Source organism: Xiphophorus hellerii, chromosome 21 (assembly GCF_003331165.1).
Source record: "Xiphophorus hellerii strain 12219 chromosome 21, Xiphophorus_hellerii-4.1, whole genome shotgun sequence".
NCBI classification, from domain to species: Eukaryota; Metazoa; Chordata; class Actinopteri; order Cyprinodontiformes; family Poeciliidae; genus Xiphophorus; species Xiphophorus hellerii.
The window spans coordinates 22,744,697-22,771,863 of NC_045692.1; the positions used below are offsets into that span (position 1 = coordinate 22,744,697).

At 41.9% G+C, this 27,167-nt stretch overlaps 1 protein-coding gene, 2 long non-coding RNA genes and 1 pseudogene across 4 annotated transcripts in view; 3 read left to right on the plus strand and 1 right to left on the minus strand.

Annotated features, from left to right (window-relative positions):
- drosha (drosha ribonuclease III) overlaps window positions 1–27,167 on the minus strand; it is a 533,117-nt gene that overhangs the window by 162,883 nt on the left and 343,067 nt on the right. The window lies entirely within an intron of this gene.
- Window positions 1–27,167, plus strand: part of LOC116711484 (uncharacterized) — an 87,281-nt gene that overhangs the window by 17,136 nt on the left and 42,978 nt on the right. The gene's annotated exons all lie outside the window — the stretch shown is intronic.
- Window positions 1,228–2,328, plus strand: LOC116711467 (melanocortin receptor 4-like; annotated as a pseudogene).
- Window positions 14,246–21,921, plus strand: LOC116711476 (uncharacterized). The gene is made up of 2 exons (XR_004337235.1): window positions 14,246–14,498; window positions 21,306–21,921. It is a non-coding gene; the product is annotated as an uncharacterized LOC116711476 (long non-coding RNA).

Below are 27,167 nucleotides of genomic sequence, written 5' to 3' on the forward strand. Positions count from 1 at the left end.
TTTGTACTGTTGTAACCATTAAAAAAATCTCCTCTTCAGTTCAACCTTATAAGTGGAGACACATTGTTGATGTTACCATTATAAAATAGCTTACAATTAAGTTTTGGCAAAGATCAATGTAATTTTCACAGGAGGCAGAGCGTTGTTGTTAGCAGCTGCTGAAAGTAACTGAAAAAGTTAATTGTAATGTAACTTAGTTACTTTCCAAATCAAGTAGTCAGTAATCTAACTAAGTTACTTTTTCAAGGAGTAATCAGTAATCCGATTAAAGTTACTTCTTCAAAGTAACTATGCCATCACTGCTTGTAAGTTAGTATTGTCGTATTTCAAGAGTGCCAAGTAATTTGCATTGGCCATACAGTAATGCATGTTAGTGTCTATTTTTTGCTAAGATTAAATTAATAATTCAGATGTATTCAGAGAACATAACCCAAGTTTATTCCTCCTGTTAGAACCGATTTTATAATAAGTATAATAAGTGATATAGTAATTAAAAGCAGTGTTGGTTTCTGCACATCACTAATTGAAAATAAGAACAAGCTTCTTCTATAATAATCATCCAGCAGCTGAATGATTATTATTTATACATTCATAAACCAAATTAAATAAAATAATAGTTTTACTCTCTTCAGTCCGGAAAAGTTTCAAACATTGCAACAAATTCGTTTCAATGACAAAACCTTGAGTAATGCGTCAGCCTAAACTTTGCTCCTCCTACACCTCCCACTTTATCTGTGAGGGTGGGATGGGCTGAGGGTGTGTGTGTGTGTGTTTGTGTGTGTGTGTGGTACATAAGTAGAGGGAGAGAAAGTGAGACCAGGATAAGACCACAGTGGCTGAGAAGTGATGATCGGTCACACAGCCAGCCGCTGCGCTCTGCTGCTCTGGATCCGGCTGATTATTTTTCACCCTTTCACCGTTTCTCCTCCACTTTTCTTCCTCACATCGTTTCACTGAAACCAGAGCAACAGGATTGTTTTTGGTGCTTGAGGAGGAGCTGAAAGATGAAAATGGGAAAAAGAAACAGCTGAGATAATCCCGGACCATTCCAATGCTCCAAACATTCCCAAACTGAATCATTTCCTGCTGCTTTTCATCGGCTTCGTCAGTTTCCTCCTCAGCTTCTTCATGGACAGAGTTTTTATGCGCATGAAGCTGCCAGGATACATCATGGGCTAAGAACATGGACAACAGAAATTTACCAAACAGAATCATAGAATCAGTTATAAATAAAGGTTACACTTATCAAAATCTTAACCCATTCAGGACTTGCTGTAACAAAGAGAAGAAGTAAAGATGAACTCCACGGCTCAGCAAGGCTTGATCCCATGCTACCTGAACCGGACCCTGTGCCTGGGAACTCTGCCAGAGAAAGACGTTTCCGGAGAGGAGAAGGATTCCTCTGCTGGCTGCTACGAGCAGCTGCTGATTTCCACCGAGGTCTTCCTCACTTTGGGCATCATCAGCCTGCTGGAGAACATCCTGGTGGTCGCCGCCATCATCAAGAACAAGAACCTCCATTCCCCGATGTACTTCTTCATCTGTAGCCTGGCGGTCGCTGACATGCTGGTCAGCGTCTCCAACGCCTCGGAGACGATCGTCATAGCGCTGATCAACGGCGGCAGCCTCACCATCCCCGTCACGTTCATCAAAAGCATGGACTACGTGTTCGACTCCATGATCTGCAGCTCTCTGCTCGCCTCCATCTGCAGCTTGCTCACCATCACCATCGACCGCTACATCACCATCTTCTACGCCCTGCGGTACCACAACATCGTCACCATCCGGCGGGCGTTGCTGGTCATCGCCGGCATCTGGACGTGCTGCACCGTCTCTGGCATCCTGTTCATCATCTACTCACCATGGTGCTCATCTGCCTTATCACCATGTTCTTCACCATGCTGGTCCTCATGGCGTCGCTCTACGTTCACATGTTCCTGCTGGCGCGCCAGCACATGAAGCGCATCGCCGCCCTGCCGGGCAACGCGCCCATCCAGCAGCGCGCCAACATGAAGGGCGCCATCACCCTCACCATCTTGCTGGGGGTGTTTGTGGTGTGCTGGGCGCCCTTCTTTCTGCACCTCATCCTGATGATCACCTGCCCCAGGAACCCCTACTGCACCTGCTTCATGTCGCACTTCAACATGTACCTGATCCTCATCATGTGCAACTCCGTCATCGACCCCATCATCTACGCTTTCCGCAGCCAGGAGATGAGGAAGACCTTTAAGGAGATCTTCTGCTGCTCACAGGCTCTCTGGTGTATTAGCTTTCTGTGAGACGCTCCAGGTAGTTCATCTGTACTCAGTGTGCAGAGCAAAGCTGCAGGTCTGCAGGATAAGAGGGGTTGATTAGACAGTTGGCTAACACAGAGGATTTGTCTGCAGCCCACAATGTTGTGAATCTAAAAAGATGAAGAGCCTGAAATGTCAGTTTTGCAACAGCACAGATTGAAAATGCTTCAGCATATGATGTTTTTAAAGCACATTAGACAGCTAAGAATGAGATAAGAGACTAACTTTGTTACAACTGAGATTACTTTATGTCTCCATTGGTTTTTGAACATGGAACCATTGGGGTAGGACTTTATAGCATCGCCACATAAGGTGATATGACATTACTCTTAACTGTAATCATAACATTTACTTATAAGGTGATCATACCTTATAAGGCAACCACAGTATTGCATTATAAAGCAATCATTACATTATAATTATAACTTACCCTTATAAGGTAATCCTGCAATCACAACTTTGTCTTATAAGGTGAGTTTTTCTCTTTAAATTAATCACACCATTGATTTCTGAGGTAACCATAACTTTGCCTTATGATGTAATCAAGGATAAAAATAATGCCTTAAAAGGTAATCATACCATTGTTTACTGAGGCAACCATGACATTGCCATAAAAGGAGGCCTATTGCTTCATAAGGTTATCATAGCATTACTGTACATAGCTGTCAAAGACATTTTTATTCAATGATAACATTAATGTATATGTCAATGAAGAGGCTAAAGAAAGAAAGAGGATTGTAATTCTGTTTACCAAAGGGGTGAATCTGTGTGATGAAGTCTTGCTGCTGATGTATTTGAATAAATTTAAACTCTACAACATTATTCATGAAGTTCATCTTAGAGCTAAACCAACATGGAAGCTAATTCTGAAGCGCTAAAGCTAAAAACAATAAAATACTGCAGAATTACTCAATGCTATATTTAGCGTTTTATCACTGAGTCGACCAATCACGGATTGTCACATGACATATTGTAAGCCAATAGCGTCCCTTCATCGTCGACCAATCACGCCCTCTCCTGTACTCGCTTTTTTTTTTTTCATTTTTGGTCACCTTTATTGAACTGAAAGTTTACAAAACAGCCAAATAAATTAGTGTTTTAAAACTTAATTCAGTTAAAGGAAGCTAGGTGTGCTAAATGTTTGCAAGTTTAGCAAAGTCGCTAAACGAAACATTAGCTCTGCTATTAATATCAGAGCTAATTATAATGTGATTGTGCTAATTGCAATGCGCTAGTTAGCACATTAGCAGGTTAGCAGAAGTGTACCCACTGCTTTGATTTCATCACAGCACAAATTTCAAGAACAATATTGGTCTCTTTCCAGCACAAATCAGCTAAACTTTATTATAAAACTATTTTCTTTTATAGCAAACTTTCAGTACCAAATAAGAATTGTTTACTTCAAACCCTCAGGCAAAAAAGTAATGTCATTAAGTTAAAAGTTGTCAAAGAAAATTCAACATTGGACAATGTTGAGCTAAAAACATAATCTGAAATATTTGATGGCACCATTCACAGCTTTATACAGGGTAAAGAAAAAATCTGCTTGTTTCTCATCTACGCTCTTGTAAGTTTGTGTAAGTATTTGTGTAAATTTGCACATTTGAGTTATTCATACTGGCACTTTAAGCATGTGGTTATAAGTAAGTCTATTTTTCAGTGTGTTTGTGTGAAAGGGAGGAGTATAATTAATGTAGGTTTTCTCTGTGTGTTTGACCTGCTGCTTTTTTAAATCTTTGCCTTAATGGTGTTGCACTGTGATATAAAAAGAAACCGTATTCTGTATGAAAGTGTCTCAGAAAAAAAAGATTATGTACAGTTTTGATGTTTTAAGTGTTGCCTTTTTAACGTGCACCTCTGTAAACTTGAATTGCATTCGAACGCTCACAAAACGCACAAGAGAACAGATGTAAACAGGGTGTCTTATCAGCTCCGCCTGACATGTGACTCATGCAACTGAAAAACATGTTTTGTATTTTTTTTCCCATCAGTGCGTACTGTGAATCACTGCTGCTGTGACTTGAATAAATCATAATGCAACCTGAGCCGCAGATCTGTATGTAACTTTACTCTGATTTTGCACAAAACTGAGATAAAACTCAACGTTTCCTTCAGTTTGGGAGGAAATCCAACCTTCAGATCGCAAACCGTTAAATTATGGCTTCCAGAAATCCCTGCAGGTGATGAATAATCACTTCGTCTTCAGGAAGATTTTATATATTGCAGCTATTCAATCTGATAAAGGCAATTAATTTGGCTTTATCTTTCTATACAGCCTTGAATGGCACCTGAAAAACCTTCAGTGACGCTTTTAAAGCAGTGGCAGAAGCAAGAAATTGAATTCTTTCCCATGTCAAGACAATTTCAAATTAGTTTTGGTTGATAGGAAATTAAGAATGCAACAGTTTTCTTAGTAGATCAAGAAAAAGAGATTGCAAAAGTCACCCAGAACTGGAAAAGGTTAATAGAATAAAGTCGGGAAAACTGACTTTGTTATATTTCTTTTTCAGCAATAATATAGATGCTAACTAGCTAGCGAGGGTAATGTTTCAGCTAGTCATCAGTACATAATACAGATGTCTGCGTACGACTCAAACTTATGCCTGACAGAAAAGGCATGTGAGGGAAAAAAACATAGATTACGCATGATTACACAATTCTGGCAAAAATGTAATACCTGTGATTATCGTATTTAAGGCCAAACTACATTTTTTTTAACCTGGATTTAAGGCAATTTAAAGGCCTTAATTTTAGATACTTGAATTTAAGGCTTTTATAAGGTGCTATTGCAGGTGAAGCTGCAAATGACAACTTTAGCTCCTCTTCCTTATCCCTGTGGTTCTACTGCCATCTGCAGAAAAGCACTGCTTGGTTAGAAACAACCAATCAGGGCCAGGATGTCTGTCATTGCTCTAGCTGCCAGCATAACCTATCATAAATGCTAGGTCCTATTAGCATGTAGACCAATGTCCGCAAATAAACAGTTTAAGTCGTTTCGCTGACACAATCACATTTAACAGCGAGTATGTAAGGTTGATTGGCAGCACTAAGACCCGCCTCCTGGCTCTGATTGGTTGCTTTTGGTGCATTTCTCCAGACGACAATAATACCTCAGGGAAGAGGTGGAGGACATCGATCTTTTCACAGATTAACTGTCTCATAACAAACTGTCACAACATAGTGACAGTTTTAAGAAATATGTTAAAAACATTATTTTATTCTGATTGTTTTGACAACAACTATAAAGTTTATTTTGTGTGAGATTCATCTGAATTATTTATTTTGATGTATTTTATGTTGAAAATCTTTTGTTAGAAGAGTGTTACATTTATCAAAATATTTTCTGCATCCTGTAAATTCCTCCTTCATTTTGATTTTAAGTTTAAATCCCCACAGTAATCTACAATATGGGGGATTTGGAGCAGGAGAGCTTTTATCCATATTAATATATTTTAATAGCTGGATAAGTCGTCCGAAAGCTTTTACTTGTGAGAGGTGTTTTCTCTTTTCTTTGTTAGCTAAGCTGTTTGCATCTGAGGGTCTCTGCTGGGTCACCCAGAACGAAACAAATCCATCAGGAAGACTCCTGGAACATTAGCTGAAAGAAAATACAAAACTTTGCCCATTTAGACTGATAAAAATTTCTTGGAGGGCAGAAGCATAAAAGCACCTCAGGGGGGATAAACAAAACCCTAAGCCTCCACTGCAACGGGTTTCATGGTGAGGATGAAGATTTGAATGTTTGTTTTTATCAGAAAAATATCTTTATTCTTTTTATCTATTACTAAATTTACTCACTTGTTCCCTCTATCACGAACAAAAAAAGACTATCAAAGTTAAAGCACGACAAATAAACACTTCTTCAGAGCACAAATCTGAAAACTTTTGGCTAAAATTTGGTAAAATTATGACTTATTGGAACCAATAGATGGAAAGTTGTGTAAAGTTGAGTTAATTCTTTACTACATTTGGACAGTGTGCTCAAATGTTCAAGTAATATGCATAATTTAAACTACAAAAGTACCTTTAAAGATTTTTTTTTAATAAATTTAGGACTAAATTACAACACCTCCATTTTTATTCCTACTTAAAATAGATTGAATAAAAAATAGACGTAGTCAAAATATTTGTGCCATTTAACTGTAAAGTTGGAGAGAAAAAAATCCTAAAGGAGCTATGTAATTGTATTTTTTTTCAGTTTACACAAATACAAAATAATATGCAATGAAATAATAATAAATATTTTGTAAGTGATAAGAAAACATTTACAAGTAATTTCTTTTCGATAGGTGTGCAGATTTATTTTCCATCTGTTTTCTGTTCATCTGTTTTCATCAAGATCAGACATTTTTTTGGGTCAGTAAACAGAGAGAAATGCCGTAATAAAAAGGTGTGTAAGCCATTTGATTAAGGGTGTTCAAAGTAGGGACGGAGGGCCATTTGTGGCCCTTGGACTGATTTTGTTTGGCCCCATCCACGACCACAATTCTAGAATAAATTTGAAAAATCTAGGACAAAACTACCTACTTTTAAAGTAAAATCTTCTTACAAGATTGTGACAAAAATGTACAATTGATCATCTTTTCTAAGCTTTGTGGTTGTCATGGTTACTAGGACCACACTTACTCATGGACTTGTACTCTAAAGTCCACCTACGTGCATCCAAATCTGCTTTTAATTGTATTAAAACTTGACTAAATACTGAAAGTGTTTTCAAATGAAGAGTAACAAATATCCTGTTTTTATTTTCAGTCAAACTCTAAATAATGAGCAAACTGGTTGCTTGTCATGGTAGTTTATTGTTGAGTAGGTTAAAAAAAGCTGCATTTTTGGTGCTTTTAGCTTTAAAGATGATACTTTTTTACCCATGTGACAAAATGTTTGGATCTTGTTCATCGATATTGTCATGTTCCGGGGTCTTTTAGCTCCTTTGTGGAGTTTTGTTCCTGCACTCTTTTTCCTCCACCACTAGATGGCGCCTTTACCATCCGTCGGAGGGCGTGGATGACGTCATCCCACACCTGATGCGGGTTTGGCTCATCAGTGTGAGGTTCAAGAGGAGCTGACTGCCAGTCCTTCGGCGCCTGAGTGTTAGCCAGTCACGGTGTTTTCCTCCTGGCTCCTCTTCGTCCGCTGATCCTGAGCCTACCTGTCCGCCCTCCGACGTACTCCCGTTGCCTCCTGGATCCCCGCGGTCAGACAAGACGACCACCTGGAACCTCTGAGAACAAACCCCCGGACGCTGCAGTTACCCTCCCACTTCTCTAACCTGCCGATCAATGAACTGTTTGATTCCCTGAACCAGCCTCTCTCCCTGGACCCGACCCGAGCCAACTATTCCTGCCAGCAGTGTTTTTCAATAAATTTATCTTTATTTCACATTGCTCTCCTGTGTGGTGTTCTGCATGTGGGCTTGACAAAACGCACCCATCATGACAGAACACTCAGGCCAACAAATCAGCCCAGCGGACGCTATCAGGAGAACACTGTCAGAACAACAATCCATAATTCAAACCCATGAGACCGCATTAAGGCAACTTCACACTCTCCATGCCGAAACTAATCAACGTCTAGCAGATCTCACCACTCTCCTTCAACAGTCTCTTCCTCAGCCTCCAGTTCCAGCCCCCGTTCCTGATCCGGTTCCAGCAGTCCAGCCCGTGTTTTCGGACGTCCGACATCCTCCTCCTGAAAGATTCTCAGGTGATCGAAATAAGTGTAACGGCTTCATATTACAATGCTCCATCATTTTCAACCATTCACCTCAAAGTTTTTCACAAGATGGAGCTAAGATCGCTTATTTCATTTCCCTGTTGTCTGGGAAAGCATTAATGTGGGCAGAAACCCGTTTCCCTGATCCTTCCAATTACGGCTGTTCCTTTGATAACTTCTTGAAGGAGTTTAAACAAGTATTTAGTCATGATTCCGACAAATCGTTCCACTCCCGTGAAATATGGAATTTAAAACAGGGTAAACGAACTGCAGCGGATTTCGCCATCGACTTCCGCATACAGGCGGCTGCCACAGGCTGGAATGCCGCCGCTTTAAAGAGTGCGTATTATAACGCCTTAAACGACACACTTAAAGATGAGCTCTCGACTCTAGACGAACCAGAAACACTGGAACAATTAATCAGTTTAACCATCCGCCTAGACAATCGACTCCGCACCCGCGCTAAACAGAGGGACCGGAGGAGCTCGCCAGGGGAAGATCGGGAGATCGCTGCCTCGGCTCCAGCGGTCTCACCACCCAGTGTTCCTCCGGAGCCTGAGCCCATGCAGGTGGGTCGTACTCGTCTCACTCCCGAGGAGCGCCAGCGGCGTATCTCCGCCCGTCTTTGTATCTACTGCGGTTCTCCAGGTCATTATCTCGCCAAGTGTCCGATCCGTTTAAACCTTCTGGTCCGCCAGTAGAACGAGAGGGGCTGGCGGACCATTTCCCAAGAGATAATTCCCCTCGCTTGTTACTCCCAGCCACGATCCTCTATAATAATCAGTCATTTCCCCTTTCCGCTCTCATAGATTCTGGTTGTGAGCAGAACTTAATCGACGAGACCCTCGCCAAACAAATGGCAATTGAATGTGAATCTCTGCCAGTTCCGCTGCGCGTTACCGCCATTGACGGTAAAATGCTACCCCAGATCACTCACCGGACCAAGCCACTCCATCTGGTCATTTCCGGCAATCACAGTGAGTTGATCTCATTTTTTATTTTTCCCACTTCCCACTCTCCCATAATTCTCGGCTATCAATGGTTGCAACAACACAACCCCCAAATAAACTGGTCAGACAGGCATGTCTCGTCCTGGTCCACGTTTTGCCACTCCTCCTGTCTCCGCTCCGCTGTTCCCCCGGGCTCGTCGCCGGCGGAGCAGCAGGAGGCGGACCCTGTCGATCTGTCCTCCATCCCAGCTGAATATCATGAACTCTCTGCCGTTTTCAGTAAAACTAAAGCTCTCTCTTTACCACCTCATCGCCCATACGACTGTTCCATTGATCTTCTCCCCGGAGCCCCTCTGCCATCTAGCCGCTTATATAACATATCCCGACCTGAGAGAGAAACTATGGAAAAATACATCAAAGAATCATTAGCAGCCGGTATTATCCGTCCGTCTTCGTCGCCACTGGGGGCGGGTTTCTTCTTCGTGGGGAAGAAGGACGGATCTCTGAGGCCCTGCATTGATTACAGAGGGTTAAATAACATCACGGTTAAAAACAAGTATCCTTTGCCGCTTCTCTCATCAGCCTTCGAACCCGTCCACGGTGCAACCATCTTTTCCAAGCTCGACCTGAGAAATGCGTACCACCTCCTCCGTATCCGCAAAGGAGACGAGTGGAAAACTGCTTTTAAGACGCCTATCGGCCACTTCGAGTACCTGGTCATGCCTTTCGGACTATCTAATGCCCCAGCCTTTTTCCAGGCTCTAGTTAACGATGTTCTAAGAGATTTCTTAAACATTTTCGTTTTCGTGTACCTCGATGACATCCTGATTTACTCAAAGTCCCCTGAGGAGCACAAACACCATGTCCGTCTGGTGTTGCAACGACTATTGGAGAACAAACTTTATGTTAAAGCTGAAAAATGTGAATTCCATCAGACATCTGTTTCCTTCCTGGGTTTCGTATTAGGGGGCGGACAGGTCAGGCCGGCTGAGGAGAAGATCCGGGCGGTGCTGGAGTGGCCAATACCCGAAACCCGCAAGCAGCTCCAACGTTTTCTGGGTTTCGCTAACTTCTACCGCCGGTTCATCCGGAACTACAGCCAGACCGCACTACCGCTAACCGCCTTAACATCCTCAAAGATCCCTTTCAGCTGGACCCCGGAGGCCGACGCTGCATTCACACGTCTCAAGCACCTCTTCGCTCACGCTCCCATATTAGTTCAACCTGACCCCACTAAACAATTTATTGTCGAAGTAGATGCATCTGACACTGGTGTGGGGGCTATACTATCACAAATCTCACCCCATGACCATAAAACTCACCCTTGTGCCTTTTTCTCACGCAGATTAACCCCTCCAGAAAGAAATTATGATGTCGGAGACCGGGAACTCCTAGCTATTAAGTTGGCTCTGGAGGAATGGAGACACTGGCTGGAGGGGGCAGAACATCCAGTGCTGGTCTGGACTGATCATAAAAACCTATCCTACCTTCAATCTGCTAAAAGGTTAAATCCGCGACAGTCACGCTGGTCCTTATTTTTCTCTCGTTTCAACCTGTCCATCTCCTATCGCCCTGGCTCTCGCAACACTAAACCTGATGCTCTTTCCCGTCTTTTCTCTCCCGATGACTCCGAGAAGGTTCCTGCCACCATCCTCCCTCCCAGCTGCACTGTCGCTGCAGTCACCTGGGAGATAGAAGACATAATTAAGCAAGCACAACAGTCCGAGCCCGCACCAGAGAACTGTCCTCCCAATAAGGTTTTTGTTCCATTATCTGTCCGAGCCCGATTTCTCCAATGGATCCATGCATCACAATTTTCTGGTCATCCTGGCATCAGCCGGACCATTTCTCTGGTAAACCGTAGATTCTGGTGGCCCTCTGTTCATAAAGACGTCCGTGAGTTTGTTCTAGCCTGCACCACCTGTTCCCGAAATAAGTCATCCCATCAACCTCCCTCTGGGCTTCTTCAGCCTCTCCCAATTCCAAAACGTCCTTGGTCCCATATTGCATTAGATTTTGTTACCGGTTTACCACTTTCCAAAGGCATGACCACTATACTCTCCATTATAGACCGTTTTTCTAAAGCCTGTCATCTCATTCCCCTCCGCAAACTGCCCACTGCATTTCAAACAGCTCAGCTCCTGGTGAAACATGTTTTCCGTCTCCATGGCATTCCCCAAGACATCCTTTCGGACAGAGGACCACAATTTACATCTCAGGTTTGGAAAAATTTCTGCTCTGCTTTGAATGCCAAAGTTTCACTCACATCTGGTTTTCATCCACAGTCAAACGGTCAAACTGAACGCCTCAATCAAGATCTGGAATCCATGCTCCGCTGTTACACATCCACCAACCCTTCCGACTGGTCCCAATTCCTCCCATGGGTAGAGTACGCACACAACAGTCATGTTTCAGCTGCTACCGGTCTGTCTCCCTTTGAAGCATCTATTGGCTATCAACCTCCATTACTCCCCTCTGATGAAGAACACATTTCTGTTACGTCCGTCCGTCATCACATCCGCCGTTGTCACAGCATCTGGAACACAACTCTCCACAACCTCAACCTAACTGCAGCTCAAATCAAGCGTCAAGCTGACCGAAGAAGGCGACCTGCTCCCACTTACACCCCCGGTCAGCAAGTGTGGTTATCCTCCCGAGACATTCCCCTCAAATCCATGTCCAAGAAACTATCTCCTCGTTACATTGGTCCATTTGAAATCGAAACCATCATCAATCCTTCCGCTGTCCGTCTCCGTTTGCCTGCTTCCCTCCGCATCCATCCCACCTTCCATGTTTCTCAAATCAAGCCCGTCCAGACCAGCACACTCTGCCCTCCAGCCGAGCCCCCTCCACCCCCCCGTGACGTTGATGGCCATCCCGCTTATTCTGTCCGCCGGATCGTAGACTCCCGTCGGCGAGGGCGCGGCTGGCAGTACCTTGTCGATTGGGAGGGCTACGGTCCGGAGGAACGCTCCTGGGTCCCGGGTTCCTTTATCTTAGATCCATCCCTCATTACGGACTACCGTTCCTCCCTTCCCTCCAGTTCCTCTAGGCCGCCAAGTGGCGACCGTTAAGGGGGGGGTACTGTCATGTTCCGGGGTCTTTTAGCTCCTTTGTGGAGTTTTGTTCCTGCACTCTTTTTCCTCCACCACTAGATGGCGCCTTTACCATCCGTCGGAGGGCGTGGATGACGTCATCCCACACCTGATGCGGGTTTGGCTCATCAGTGTGAGGTTCAAGAGGAGCTGACTGCCAGTCCTTCGGCGCCTGAGTGTTAGCCAGTCACGGTGTTTTCCTCCTGGCTCCTCTTCGTCCGCTGATCCTGAGCCTACCTGTCCGCCCTCCGACGTACTCCCGTTGCCTCCTGGATCCCCGCGGTCAGACAAGACGACCACCTGGAACCTCTGAGAACAAACCCCCGGACGCTGCAGTTACCCTCCCACTTCTCTAACCTGCCGATCAATGAACTGTTTGATTCCCTGAACCAGCCTCTCTCCCTGGACCCGACCCGAGCCAACTATTCCTGCCAGCAGTGTTTTTCAATAAATTTATCTTTATTTCACATTGCTCTCCTGTGTGGTGTTCTGCATGTGGGCTTGACAAAACGCACCCATCATGACAGATATGGTATCAGAATTTTACAATTAGCTAAAAATGACACTTTTGTTGACATCAATCAATTTCTTTGAGGAACTGATCTTCTATTCTGAGCATAAAACACCCCAGTTTATCTACCTAGTTGTTCTAGAAACAATAAAATAAAACAGAATATTCTTAGATGAATCAGTTAAATATAGTATAAAATATATATGATTCTATAAATTATGTTTTCTATGTATGATAGTGTCAAAATACTCATTTTGATACAAAGGTATATTAAAGAATAATAATAAAGAGTTGAAATTAAAAAAGTAACCTTCTCACTCCTTTTTGGACAGGTACAGTAGCTAAAATGACTGATTCTTATGTGTAAAGCTTTGCTTTTATATGTGTTTTTACTGATTTGTTAAAAACAATAATAAAGAAATAAAAAAATAACTGTTATGAGAAACGCTCTAGCTGTTGAGCAAATGATGAAATTGATGTGAGAAACAAAACAAACTGTCTAAAAACGGTCAGATTCTCAGCTGTGCAGAAGCAGTGAGCTGCTTCATCTCTGGCTCTTCAGGGTGTCACTTATCAAACAGCATCTTTAAGCCAGGAGTCCTGCTGAATCCTGATGTGCTGGAGAGAAACGCCACAACCAGCGTTATCAGTCAGAGCCTCGCCTCACTGCCTTCCAAACAGCCAATGAACCAGCAGATCGGACCACCGATCGCCACCGCGTTGTGGCTCCGCGTTATTCTTTACGCTTGATTTAAGGCTGAAAAATGTATTATTTTTAGGATATTTCATCGTTTTGTGCTCTGCTGCCTCCGGCTCTTATCAGACGGCGCTTCTGGGGATTTGTACTCGAAGCTGCTTGCATTAAATTAGTCCGTGTTGACTCAGCGCCTGGCATCCCCAGCCACGGCAAATAATGCTGGAATTTATTTCCAAGTCAGGGCCTCAGTTAAGGTCAATTAGTGCTTTCATTTGGATTGCTGAAAGAAAGCACAAGCAGTGTCCTTTGTTAGAAAGTGATAATTCCTTGATACAAACCTGTCAGACTGCAACTGAAAATGCTTTTGTGTAATATTTAAAGACGTAAATAGTAAATAATCATCAGGCTTAATCTTAACCATTTTTGGTTAAATTAGATTAAATCTTTGTATTACATAAGTGAGTCTTGGGGTTCAGTCACACCGGTCCTGTTTATTTCACTTTAATCAAACTCTAGTTCATTTGTCTAGAACAGGGGTGTCCAAAGTGTGGCCTGGGGGCCATTTGTGGCCCTTGGAACACTTCTGTATGGTCCCCCGACTGCAGTTGCTAAAGACAAAAGGGAAATCCTACAAATGCTGCTCCATTTTTGTTTGCATTTTGTAAAGAAGGAAGTTGCACTCAGTTTCTTCTTCAGATGTTTTTATGTCTTTTCCTTCAGTTATTCTTGGTGCAGCGCCCCCACAGGCGAGGAGGGGAACAGGTTTTTCAAAGAGTTTGGGTCATTTGACTCAGTGCAGTGTGAAAGAGAACCACAGCAGCTGAAAATGTAACAAATGTGGAGGTTTTGGTATCCGAATTGAGTCTAGTAGACTACTGGGTGGAAAAACTTTTAAGATATGTCATACAAACAAAACACAGGGCTAGTAAAATTCATGTTGACTTTCAAAATGTGGTTTAAAGTGTGGTCTACTGTATATAACCATAGAGAGTAGACTCTCACCTATTTACAGTTTAGTATTTGGAGATTTTTTCATAAAGCATATGTAAAATACAGCTGAAATACCTCAACGCAATGCTACTTGACATGCTACTGGCTATCATTGAAGCAGCCAATCCAGGAATGCCAATTATTTTCCTTGCTGCTTTTTGGCTGAACTTTCAAGAGCGGAGATAAGGAAGAGCGTAGATGTTAGCTAACAGATTTTCATAGCAACTTTTCACAACTAGAATGAATCAAGTGTAGAGGGGTGGAAAACCAAGTTATTAGTGAATAAAAACCAAGAAGTAGAAAAATAGGCACCCCAACATTATTTTTCATTTTGTATTTTTAAGTTTTGTAATAAGTTAGATAGTTTTGTTTAATTTCGTCCGTGCAATTCCGCGCGCGGCCGCTAGGGACGCTGTCGCGTTGGTGGTATAGAAAGCACTGAGCACACAAGAAGAATAAATCTTCCTGTTATGCTGGCGAAAGCTTAACGTGTGTGCCTCATCTTTTCTATACCACAGCACCACACGTTGAGGGAAGACCATCACATACATTACCCTCAGCCCTCCAAGGTTGCGGGGTAACAAATTTGGGGGCTCGTCCGGGATAGCGCCTCCTGCTGGCTTGGTGCTATCCAACAAAGAACCGTGGGATCCTGACTTCATGTTCCACGAGCTGATGACCTAAGGTCAAGACTACAGGTATCCAGAGATGACGACGCTACATGAGCTTCAGTGGGAGATCCAGCAGCTACTTCACCAACTGATTGATGACGCCAGAAGAGATTTGCTTCACCAGCTAGCAGTGTCATGCCAAGATGAGGTGAGAGAAGACGCACCAGGGGAGGAGTCGTCCGAGGTGGAACTCTTTGACTTCATTGTTGACTTTTTAAGAAGTAAACAACTGAGGAGTCTGGAGGACCAAGGGATGTCGCGCCTGCTGGTGTTTCGTGACCTCCTTGATGAACTGCAGTCAGCCCAAGAAGCAAAGAACCTGCATCATTCAGTGGATGAAGAGGAAGTGGCATCAGTGTATGAGACTGAGCAGACTGTAGCAGCATCAGCGTCCAGTAAGACAGTGTCATCACCAGTTGTTGCTGATCAGGTAACCGGGTTAGTAAAGCTGACAGATGTTGCTGCATTACTCCCACGAAGAGAATTTCGGATTCATGCTGGTCAGATCTCAGATTCTGACTCAGATGTGAGCTTTAACTGTTTGAGTAAGCAAATTGATGAAGGATTGAGTGAAGGTTTCACTGAGACTGAGGTCATTAGAACAGTTCTCAGAATAATTAAACCGGGTACATTTAAAGACATGCTGATTACAAAAGATAGTCTGACTGTAACTGAGCTGAAGCGTTTTCTCAGAGCACATCTTAAAGATAAGAGCAGAACTGAATTATTTCAGGAACTGAGCAACGCAAGACAACACGATAAAGAAGGTCCACAACAGTTTATGTATAGACTGATGGGGTTAAAACAGCGCGTGCTTTTTGCTTCTAAAGTAAGCACAGGTTTCCAGTATGACAAGAAATTAGTTCAGGGAGTGTTCCTACATTCACTTTACCAGGGCATACATGAAAAATATTCATATGTCCGACGAGATCTTAAACCCCACCTATCAGACGAGAAAGTCACAGATGACTTTATCCTAGAAGTGATAACAAAGTCAGTAGGTGAAGACACAGAGAGACAGAATAGACTAGGTCAGGCTCTCAAACCAAAAGCAGTCAGCGTCAGTACAGTGCAGATGGATAAAAAAATCAGAATGCAGTTCAGATGCAGGCAGAAGTCCAAGCTAATCGTACTGCCATACAAGAGCTAACAGCACAGGTTTCATCACTGACCAAAAGGTCAGAGAAAGCTTTAACACCTATGGTTAGTTCAGGGACTGAAAACATTCACACACCTTTTCCCCACCAAAAACATCCAGCAAAGTCAGAAGCTAAACGAAGATGTCAGCAATGTGTCTCCCAAGAAAAGGATAGCTGTAGCCACTGTTTCAAGTGTGGGAAAGAGGGACACAGAGCGGTTGGCTGTCTGATGAAGAACAATCCGTCGGGAAACTGGGCGAGGTCGCTGGGGCGGGACCACCAGTGATCAGAGAGAATGCAGAGTCCCATCCCACTCCAAAGCTGCATCTTCAAGAGGACACACCATCTTTCACCAGGCCCATCAAACAAAACAACTTTACTAAGAAGAAACATGTTGCACAGCTGATTGGTGGTAGATGCACTGTGACATGCCAACTAAATGGGGTCCAGTTGCAGATGCTATTGGACAGTGGGGCACAAGTGAGCATAGTGGAGAAGTCATGGGTGCAGAAAGCTCTACCAAATGTAACGATCCAACCACTTGAGAGTCTACTACCAGAACACCCTCTCAAAGTCACAGCAGCTAATGGAACAGAGGTGCCATTTGATGGGTGGATAGAAGTCCTGCTTGAGATCAAAAGCCTCAAATATGGTTCAGTTGCTCTCTATGTTCCATTGCTTGTAAGTCAAGAGAGTGTAAGCAGCCCTTTGCTAGGCTTTAATGTGATACAAGAAATCATAATGGGAAACACTGACCAGACAAACAACATCAACTTGGTGGACTTACTGTCAGAGGCTTTGAGAATCCATAAAAATAGTGTTGAAACTCTAGTCTCTGTGGTTTGCACTATGCCATCTCAGAAAGAATCAAAGAGTTCAACAGTGAGAGTTGGAAAGAAGGGTCTTAATGTTCAAAGTGGCCAAATCTGTGAAGTGAAATGTCGTATCAGAACTTTTCCAGGAGGAGGAGTAATGTTGTTTGAACCAGACATACAGAGCGTTGTGCCGGACGGGTTGGAATTATTCCCTGCTCTGGTTGATGTACCTGTTGGCGCTTCAAAAATGGTGAGAATTCCAGTTCAGAATTCAACCAACCATGACATTTTCTTACCTCCAAGGGTAGCTTTAGGAGTCATTGAGGAAATTGATGGAACCAAACCTGTAAACATCTCCCCATCGTCTCATAAACGAATCATTGGACAAGATGATCCACTCTTGTGCACCACCCATGTGAACTCATTAAATGATGGGGACTCTACTCAAAAGAGAAACCATACACCTGTTCATTCACAAGAGAAATGGCATCCAAATGTCAACCTGAACCATCTCTCTGAGCATGAACAGGACATAGTACGCCAAATGTTGTTTGAAGAATCAGATGTGTTTGCATCTGACGAAGGCGACATTGGATGCATTCTTGGTTTACAACTCCAGATTACAACGACAGATAACACCCCTGTCCAAAAAAATTATAACTCCATTCCTCGACCATTGTATAAAGAGGTCAAAGATTATATTTCCAACCTTTTGAATAGAGGGTGGGTCAGAAAGTCAGTTTCAGCCTACTCCTCACCTGTTGTCTGCGTGCGAAAGAAAGACCACAGTCTGCGTCTCTGTGTTGACTTTCGTGAGCTCAACCGTAAAACCATTCCTGATCGCCATCCACTACCACGCATTCAAGATCTATTGGACAGTCTTGGAGGAAATTCCTGGTTCTCCATTTTGGACCAAGGAAGTGCATATCACCAAGGGTTTGTGAGTGAGGAGTCAAGACATCTGACAGCATTTAGCACACCTTGGGGTCTCTACGAATGGATAAGGATTCCATTCGGACTGACCAATGCTCCAGCTGCATTCCAGAGATGTATGGAAGGTGTATTAGAAGGCATCAGGGATGAGTGCTGCGTACCTTATTTAGATGATGTCCTCTGTTACTCAAAAACATTTGAGGAACACGTGGACCATCTGAGACAAGTTTTTTACAGAATGCGACAACATGGCATCAAACTTCGACCAGCCAAATGCGAGCTTTTCAAGAGACAAATTCGTTATCTTGGACGGATGGTTTCAGGAGAAGGCGTCCAGATTGACCCAAAAGATTTGGAAGCTGTAATAGCTCTGAAGGAGAAGAAGCCTCACACAGTTGGAGAAGTTCGGACATTGCTAGGCTTCCTTAGTTATTATCGATCTTTCATCCAAGATTTCTCACGACTGGCGAGACCTCTGTTTGAACTCCTTCAAAGTTCAGCCGACACAAGTAAGACCAACAAGCTCCAGACTTCTAAGGGTCGAGGTTGTAAAATTAAAGAAAACACAGGTCAGCTTCCCTCTCGCACACCTGTGACATGGACGACTGAACATCAAACTGTGCTGTCCAAGCTTGTGGAGATGCTGATTAATCCTCCCATCTTAGCCTATCCTGACTTTGATTGTCCATTTGTTTTGCATACAGATGCGTCAAATGAAGGACTCGGAGCAGTCTTGTATCAGTCCCAAAACAACAAGCTGCGCGTTATTGGCTATGGATCTAGGACCTTAACACCTGCTGAACGAAACTATCACCTCCATTCTGGTAAACTTGAGTTCCTAGCACTCAAGTGGGCCATTTGTGATAAGTTTCGAGACTATCTGTATTACGCACCAACGTTCACGGTCTATACAGACAACAATCCCCTGACCTATGTTTTGAGTTCTGCCAGGTTAAATGCTGTAGGTCATAGGTGGGTTGGGGAATTAGCCGACTTCCACTTTGATATCAAGTATAGACCGGGGAAGAGGAATGCTGATGCAGATATGTTGTCCAGATACCCAGTAGGCATTGAACAGTACATGAAAGATCATACTGAGACAGTGTCTCCTGAAGTTGTGTCTGCAGTGTGGCAAGGCAACAAAGCAACACAAAGCGGTGATGTTCCCTGGATTGCTGCATTACAACTTGCTGTTGAAAATGATGAGGCTAACCTACCAGACAGTGTCATGACCATTGTTCCTGAAGACATCAGAGCATCACAACAAGAAGATACAGCTATTAAAGAGATTGTATCATTGAAACAAAGAAATTGGAGTCCAAATGAAAAGGATAAAAGAACCATGTGCAAAGAAACAAGGAGACTGTTGTACGAGTGGAACAAGTTAGTCGTGGAAAATGGACTACTTTTCCGGAAAACAGAACTAAACAGACAGCTAGTTCTCCCTGAAAGACTCAAACCACTAGTGTTAAAGAGCTTACATGACGATATGGGCCATGTCGGTCCTGACAAGGTGATTCATCTTGCCCGAGAACGCTTTTACTGGCCGAACATGCAACATGACATTGAGGACTATGTGACCAAGAAATGTCAATGTATTAAACAAAAACATCCCAATGTCCCACAGAGAGCTCCAATGGGATCCATCACAACTAGTGCGCCATTTGAGTTGGTCTCCATTGATTATTTGCATTTGGAGCCAAGCAAAGGAGGATACGAGTATATCCTGGTTGTCGCTGACCATTTCACTCGATTTGCACAAGCTTACCCAACGAGAAACAAATCCGGAAAGACAGCAGCTGAAAAGATATTTCAAGATTTTATTCCTCGTTTTGGGTACCCAGAAAAAATACACCATGATCAGGGACGTGAGTTTGAGAATAATTTATTCCAAAGATTACAACAACTCTCAGGAATTTCTCACTCACGCACCACTCCCTATCATCCTCAGTGCAATCCAGTGGAACGACTGAACCGCACGCTTCTCCAGATGTTGCGCACCTTACAAGAGGAGAAAAAGAGTGAATGGAAAGATCATCTGCCACAAATCGTGCATGCATATAATTGCACGAGGCACGAAGCGACAGGATACTCGCCTTTCTTCCTATTGTATGGCAGGGCACCACGTCTACCAGTCGATTTGCTCTTTGGCACCAGGAGAGAGACTGAAAACTGCAACCATCAAACCTTTGTTAAAAAGTGGGCTGAAAGGATGTGTGTGGCATACCAAATAGCTGCCAACAACAGTCAAAAGTCTTCAGCTAAAGGCAAAAAGCAATATGACAGACGTGCCAGAGGTGTCGCTCTCCAGGCAGGTGATAGAGTCCTGGTTAAAAATCTCTCGGAACGGGGAGGTCCAGGTAAACTCCGCTCATACTGGGAGCAGGCGGTGTACCGCGTGATTGAAAGAGTGGGGGATGGACTGGTCTATAAAGTGCAGCCAGAGAGAGGTAACAAAACCATGCGTGTGCTTCACAGAAACCTACTGCTGCCTGTCAACGACCTACCTCTGGAGGATGAACTTCCTATGAGAGAACGGACAAAACGGAAAAGTAAGCAACAAACTGAAAGATGTGAGAATGAACCTGAAATGCATGACTCTGATGAAGAAGAAGAAGAGTTTACTTACCATTATAACCTCCGGAACAGAATCCCGTGTTATGGATTTGTAAACCCACAACAACTACAGTCAAACCAAACTCAAAATCTTGAACAAGGACATGTGACAAGACAGAACCCAGAAAATCAAAATAATCTGCGTGCAACGGCTGAAGAGTTCTGTCCCTCTGAAAGAGAAACAACTGTCAGTAAAAGAAATGCTGCTGAAACTGGAGAAAGATCTGAAATGTGTGAAAGAGACCTGGATCAGATGGAGATGGATGAGACCAGAGTGGAAAATGATATACGGAGATCAGAGAGAAGAGGGAGACCAACAGAAAGACTAACATATGAGACACTTGGCCAGCCATCATATAGCTGTTGGAGTGCAGGTGTTAGTCCATTGCTGTTCAACCAACCCTTCCCAATGACTCCTGGTCTACTGCCATTCCCCTATATTCCATATTCCCATCCACATGTGTATCAGCAGTACACTCCCATACAGTGAGACATCACACAAGAAATTGTTAATGTCAGGAGACATTTTTTTTAAGTGAGGGAGAGTGTAGAGGGGTGGAAAACCAAGTTATTAGTGAATAAAAACCAAGAAGTAGAAAAATAGGCACCCCAACATTATTTTTCATTTTGTATTTTTAAGTTTTGTAATAAGTTAGATAGTTTTGTTTAATTTCGTCCGTGCAATTCCGCGCGCGGCCGCTAGGGACGCTGTCGCGTTGGTGGTATAGAAAGCACTGAGCACACAAGAAGAATAAATCTTCCTGTTATGCTGGCGAAAGCTTAACGTGTGTGCCTCATCTTTTCTATACCACAGCACCACACGTTGAGGGAAGACCATCACATACATTACCCTCAGCCCTCCAAGGTTGCGGGGTAATCAAGGCAAAATTTTCCAAACTTGGAATCGTAGGTAAAATCTGAGTCTTAAATTATTTAATTTTTCCACATATTCTTACCTATAAACGAAGAGAGGTGCATATAAACAGATTTAGTTTGAACATTTAATCTTTCATGGTTGCAATAAGGGATCTCTTACATAAATCACATCCAGACTGTAGAGTATTTCTTCACTCAGAAATGTGAATGCGTGGTTTGGATGTGATATAAACCTCGTTGGAGCAGAACCAGAGTTGGAGCCGTTCTAATCGATGCACCTCTATCAGGGAGGTGACAGCTGTTGTGTGGAGTGAAAATGCTAAGTCTGCAGGTGGTTAATCACTGTTATATCACAAGTGGCTGAAGCGTTCATTTTCAGTCCTTTCAGTTTTATCTGCCTGTTGTTATAGGAAAAATCAGACACAAATCAACGTAGCAGTAACACGATAAGACTAATTACAGCGCTAACAAGAGACGTTCAAGCAGTGATGGAGTCATTAGCAAGTAACATTTGCACATAAACACAAATCAAGATTAAATCACATTGTTTTAAGTTCAAAAACATTAGTCAGTGCCTCTAACGATAAAAATGAAAATTATTGAAGTGGGGAGAATTATGATTTGAAAGACAGAACATGAAAGCTGCAAACATTTGTTGGATGAAATGATTTAAAGCTTTATAAGTGGTGTCTCTAACCTTATAGTCCAGTAGATTCGGTTCAATTTGGGACCAAAATTGCAACATTTGTTACATTTTCAGCTGCTGCGGTTCTTTTTCACACTGCTCTGAGTCAAACGAATCAAACCCCTTTGCAGCGTCCTCTCCTCACCTGTGGGGGCGCTGCACCAAAAACAACTGACGAACACAAAAACCTCTGAAGAAGACACTTGAGCACAACTTCCATCTTCATAAAATGTAAACAAAAATGGAGTGGTATCAACTTTTAGCAGTTGTAGGATTTCTCTTTTAAAAGACATTTCTCCCATTAGCGCTAAACTAGCATGCTTGTTTTACTTCTATTTACCCAGAATGCCCTGCGTTGAGTACTTAGTTCATTTGGCAGATTATTTCACTTATTACATGGGAAAAATTTCTTGTAATAAGTTAAATAATCTGCCAATGGAGTTAGTACTTTATCATCAATATTAAATAGTTATTGACTTAAAAAATGTCCTATATTGTGCTGAAAAGTTACTTTTAAGTCAGTTTTGTACTAAGATATTTTCACAAGAAACAACAGACAATACTTGTTAATGTATTGTTGCTGTGTTTGTATTTTGTATTTTTGTTTCATCTTGGAAACGAGATCTTAGATATCAACAAGACAATAAAGGTCAAACATAATAATAGATATTAAAAATCTTAGAAAAATAATTACTTTATTCCCACATTACAAATTAACTCCATTCCCATTATCAGCCACAACAATGTAGATGAATCAAATTCAATAAAATGACATGATATCCTTGTAATGAATTAATTGGACAAATTCTTAATGGAAAATTTGAACTTTTCTGCCTCTGGTGGATCAAACGTCTGAAAACAGGGAGTTTATGGAAGCTTGATGTCATTCATCAGACAGTTTAATGAGTTTGTCCCGGCTGATTCACAGAACATCTCATGAGATTTCCAGACATGAACGGCTGAGCCGGGCGGTTAATACTAATGTGTCCAGCCTTTGATTCTGCCACGCTGTAGCGTCACATATCAAAATCAGCCGAGTCCCGGTAGATTTCAGCTCAACAACTAATGTTACGTTGGAGCTGAAGTGAGCAGTTAAGTACCGGGGCGCTAATAAAAGCCAGCGACCCTTTAGAAATGTCATCTTTGTAGAAGATTCAATCTCTGGTAATTATCTTTTTCTCTTCTGTTCATGGGGTGAAGTGTCTGGAGGAAGAAACATCTGATTTATTATTTTCTCGTAATAGACACCAGCTATTTTCAATTCTCTGGACGCTGCATAAGTTTTGTGTTTATATTAAGATACTAAAAAGCACCAAACTGTTCTGGATAAATGAAATGTATTACTGGATGCTAATTTTGTGACTCCACAGCAAACTTAGAAACATGTCGATTTCTAATTTACATTTTAATTATTCTGAACAATTCACTTTCTCCACGTTTGTATACGTCCATTTGAGTTTCTACCACTTCCAAAAGCAGCCCAATCACTTAAAGAAAAACATCCGCCTGTTTTTTAGCAGTAGGTTAATGTTTTTGTTGCCTGGAAAATGATCTCTTTCAAAAGCCTACAGATTGTTGAGTCACATTCTAAGGGCACTGCACGGTTACCTAGCAACCCCACCCAAGCATAGCCCCGTTACCTAGCAACCCAAGCAGAACTCCCGCACTTTTGGTCAAGTGGTTTGTTTTTTCAATCAAGTCAAGTTTATTTATACAGCACATTTCAGCAGTTAAACAGTACATTTTGTTTTTTTGGCAAAAAACATAATAACATAAGCCATTATTTTTGAAAGGTAGCAATAAGCAAAAATAAGATATTCAAAAATAAGATATTAGTTTTACCTGGTCAACAATAAGCAAATTTTTAATGAAATCTGTAAATCATTGAAGATCCAAAATATAAAAAGGGCTACCGACTTTTGAGTTATTAAAAGATAAAGACAATTTCCAAATGTTTCGGTCATTCTTGACTTGTCAGATTATTTCATCGGTCACAATTTAGACCCTGATTGAAAGTAGCTCAGTGTTTCGGTTGTTTTTCAGTTTTCTTGAAGTTTGTTCCAGATTAGAAACTGAATGCCATCTCTTTATCAGCGGTTCTGATAAATCAGTCGTTCTCGGTTTATAGAAAGTAAAACTGGTGGTAATTTAAAGTAAAGAGCCATTTGGGAGCCAGATGAGCCTTAAGGGAGAACCGGGCCAAATGACTCAGAATCTGGAAAAAGAGACTTGACTCCCACCGCTGCTCAGAAACAGCTTGTTGCTATGGTAACGATTTGAATCATTTAATTAGCGGCGTACGAGTAAAGGTGAAACAAACACGTTGAGAAAAGTGTGAATGGCTGTCACTCAGTGTTTATGGTCATAACAAAAATACTTTTGCATCTTTGACATTTTCACCCTTTAGCTCATCAACATGTTCATCCACTGATTATCAACCTGCTTCACATGAAAGGTCCTAATTAAATCATTACTTACTTTTAGCCATCATTCTTATTAAAAACATTTGGAAAAATGTCTCTGACTGGTTCAATATTTCCACATCTTATCACAACTACAAACTTTAATATATTTTCAGTAATATTTTATGAGAAAAATCAACGCAATGTAGTGTTGCAGGGTCAGATGATTTTCAACACTTTTTAACAAATAAAAATTATGAAGTGTGGCATACATTTGTGTTCTGCCACAAAAGGATTTAGATCAATGCATATCCAGGTGTTAGAACGGCCCAGTTAAAGTCTAGACCTAGCTTCAATTTACAATTGTTGCCAAGACTTAGAAACCACAGGTTTCTAATCTACTGAGTTAGAGCCGCTTTGAAATAAAGAATGGTTTAAAATGTCCATCATAGTTATGTGCAACTTTATATTTGTCTGGCATATAAAATCAATTAAAAACTAAAGTCTGCATTTATTCTGTATCTAACACTGTAGTTTTAAGATATATGCACAGAAACTAACAGCTTATTGTAAATGAATTAAAGACTTAATATGCTTTCGATCAAAGAGCCTGGAAAATAGTGAAAGTAACTTGTTTATTTTTGCCAACTCTCCACCAGGAGACTTGGAAATGTTTAATCTTGTATGTCTTATGACAAAAGCAGATATTACTGTGTTCTTATCTCCTTCTAACATTTCAAAAGTGTAACGAAATCAAATCTAGGAGTAGAGCTGGATATTAAGACCTTTATGGAGGAGGAAGTGAGTCGAAATCTCCTCGACGTTGGAAAAGTCAAGTATCGCCTAAATGAGTGCAGAAGGCCTCTCCAGCTCAGAGCTCTACTTAGTGTAAATAAAATAATGTTCCCGTGGAGCGCCAGTTTCCCCTCAAAGGTTTGATCAATATTTACTCCAGCAGCAAAGCAGCAAACCTCTGCCAGGCTGCGTGGCGGAGTCGGCTGCGGTGCTCTGAATGCAGATCGGCTTAAAGCTGGACAGACCGCCCTCTGAGGGGTCAGAGGTCAAAGAAAGCACTCTGAGTTGACAGCAGTCACCATGCTTTTCTGTGGTTTTACCGTTCTTGCTTTCGTTTTATGCATGACTGCCAGCAATCTCAATTATCCTCTGGGTATAAAACAAGCCCTGGAAAACGTGAATATTTAATGCAACTGAACAAAAACACTGCCATGTGGCTTTCTGTGTTCCAGCTGAATGAGATACAGAATGAGGAAGATCTCTGATGCATGAAACGATGCTTGTTCTGTTACACAGTAGATCACTAAAGTGATTAAACATGGCAGCAAATGAGGGCTGAGCTCAACAGAACCACCAGGAACCGAAAACTTTCTGCTGTAGTCAGAGTTTTCATTCATAGGCTGTTAAACTACTTCGGATGTTAGATGGTCTTTATTTTATTTATTTATTTCAAACATGATAGCAACATAAAATCACACACATGGACAAGGAATGCAAAAGACATTTTTCTACCACAATAATCTTAACATGCTCGAAACAGTTGACCATATAACAGCACAATTTTACATTTCAAAAATAAATATGTTTATTTGAAACATGAATAATTTCTAAAAACCTCAGGTTTTTGATCAAATGTTTAGACGGTAGGATCAGGCGTTTTTGTGGGGGGAGTTTTTTTGGCCATATTGAAACTGGTTGATTTTGCAAAACTGCAATGGAAACGCTTTTTTTGAAACACCCTAGTCACATGATCAACAACCAGATGGCGCAAACCAAAAAGAAGACAACAGGAAGTAGTTGGAGAATGATGGCATTTTTTAACAAACTATTTAAAATTTTTAAATATACCCACCCATTCAATAGCTTGTTAGGACAAATAGCAAACCAGCATCAATGATCAAAACTTAATGCATTTAGCGGTTCGTTCACACCAGCCCTCCTTAATCCGCTTTAATCAGACTCCAGTCCACTTGCAGAGAAAGGTGGTGCATTTGAGGATGTGTTAATGCGTAATTGGACCAAAAAAGTGACTCTGGTCCGCCTACAAACTTCGGTCTTGGTTTGTAGTCCACCTCCTGCCCCAGAAGCAGGACGTGGATTACCCCCCATGGCATTCTGGGTAAATACAACCAAAACAAACACAAGAGTCTAGCACCAGCGAGAGAAATGGCTCGTGGTCTTTTACCAAAGACAAAAGAGAAATCCTACAACCACTAAAGTCTGTTATTACACCATATTTATTCAATTTAGTAAATTAATATGAAAGCCAGTTTGGTTCTGGTAACTTAATGGGCAACCAGTTGTTGACTTTGAATCTTTCAGCTGGCAGCAGATCTGCATGACAGGCATTTTGCTCTAGGAGGTTAAACTCGGATCATACTTCAGTGTTTCTTAGATTCCTACAGGAGGTGAGGTTTGGTTAAAACCAAGACTTTGATTATACCAGTTTCCTACTCTTTGATATAATATTGGACCTAAACTCATAAAGTCATTGTGGAAGAAATTAAACCAGCCCCTCACGTTGAACATCACTTATTTTTCAGTTTGCATTCAAATAATATGTTGATAAAATCCTCCAACCTTGGTAGAAAGATTTAATTAAACAAAATTCAGACTCCACAGAAATGGATAAAGAGAAATAAATGCAAATCAATGCCTCCTCAATTGATTTTTACTGAATATTTTTCACCTTTTACACCCTGACACACAGATTAAAGCAATCACAGATGCCAAGATTGTTAATTATTCACATATTTTAAATATAAA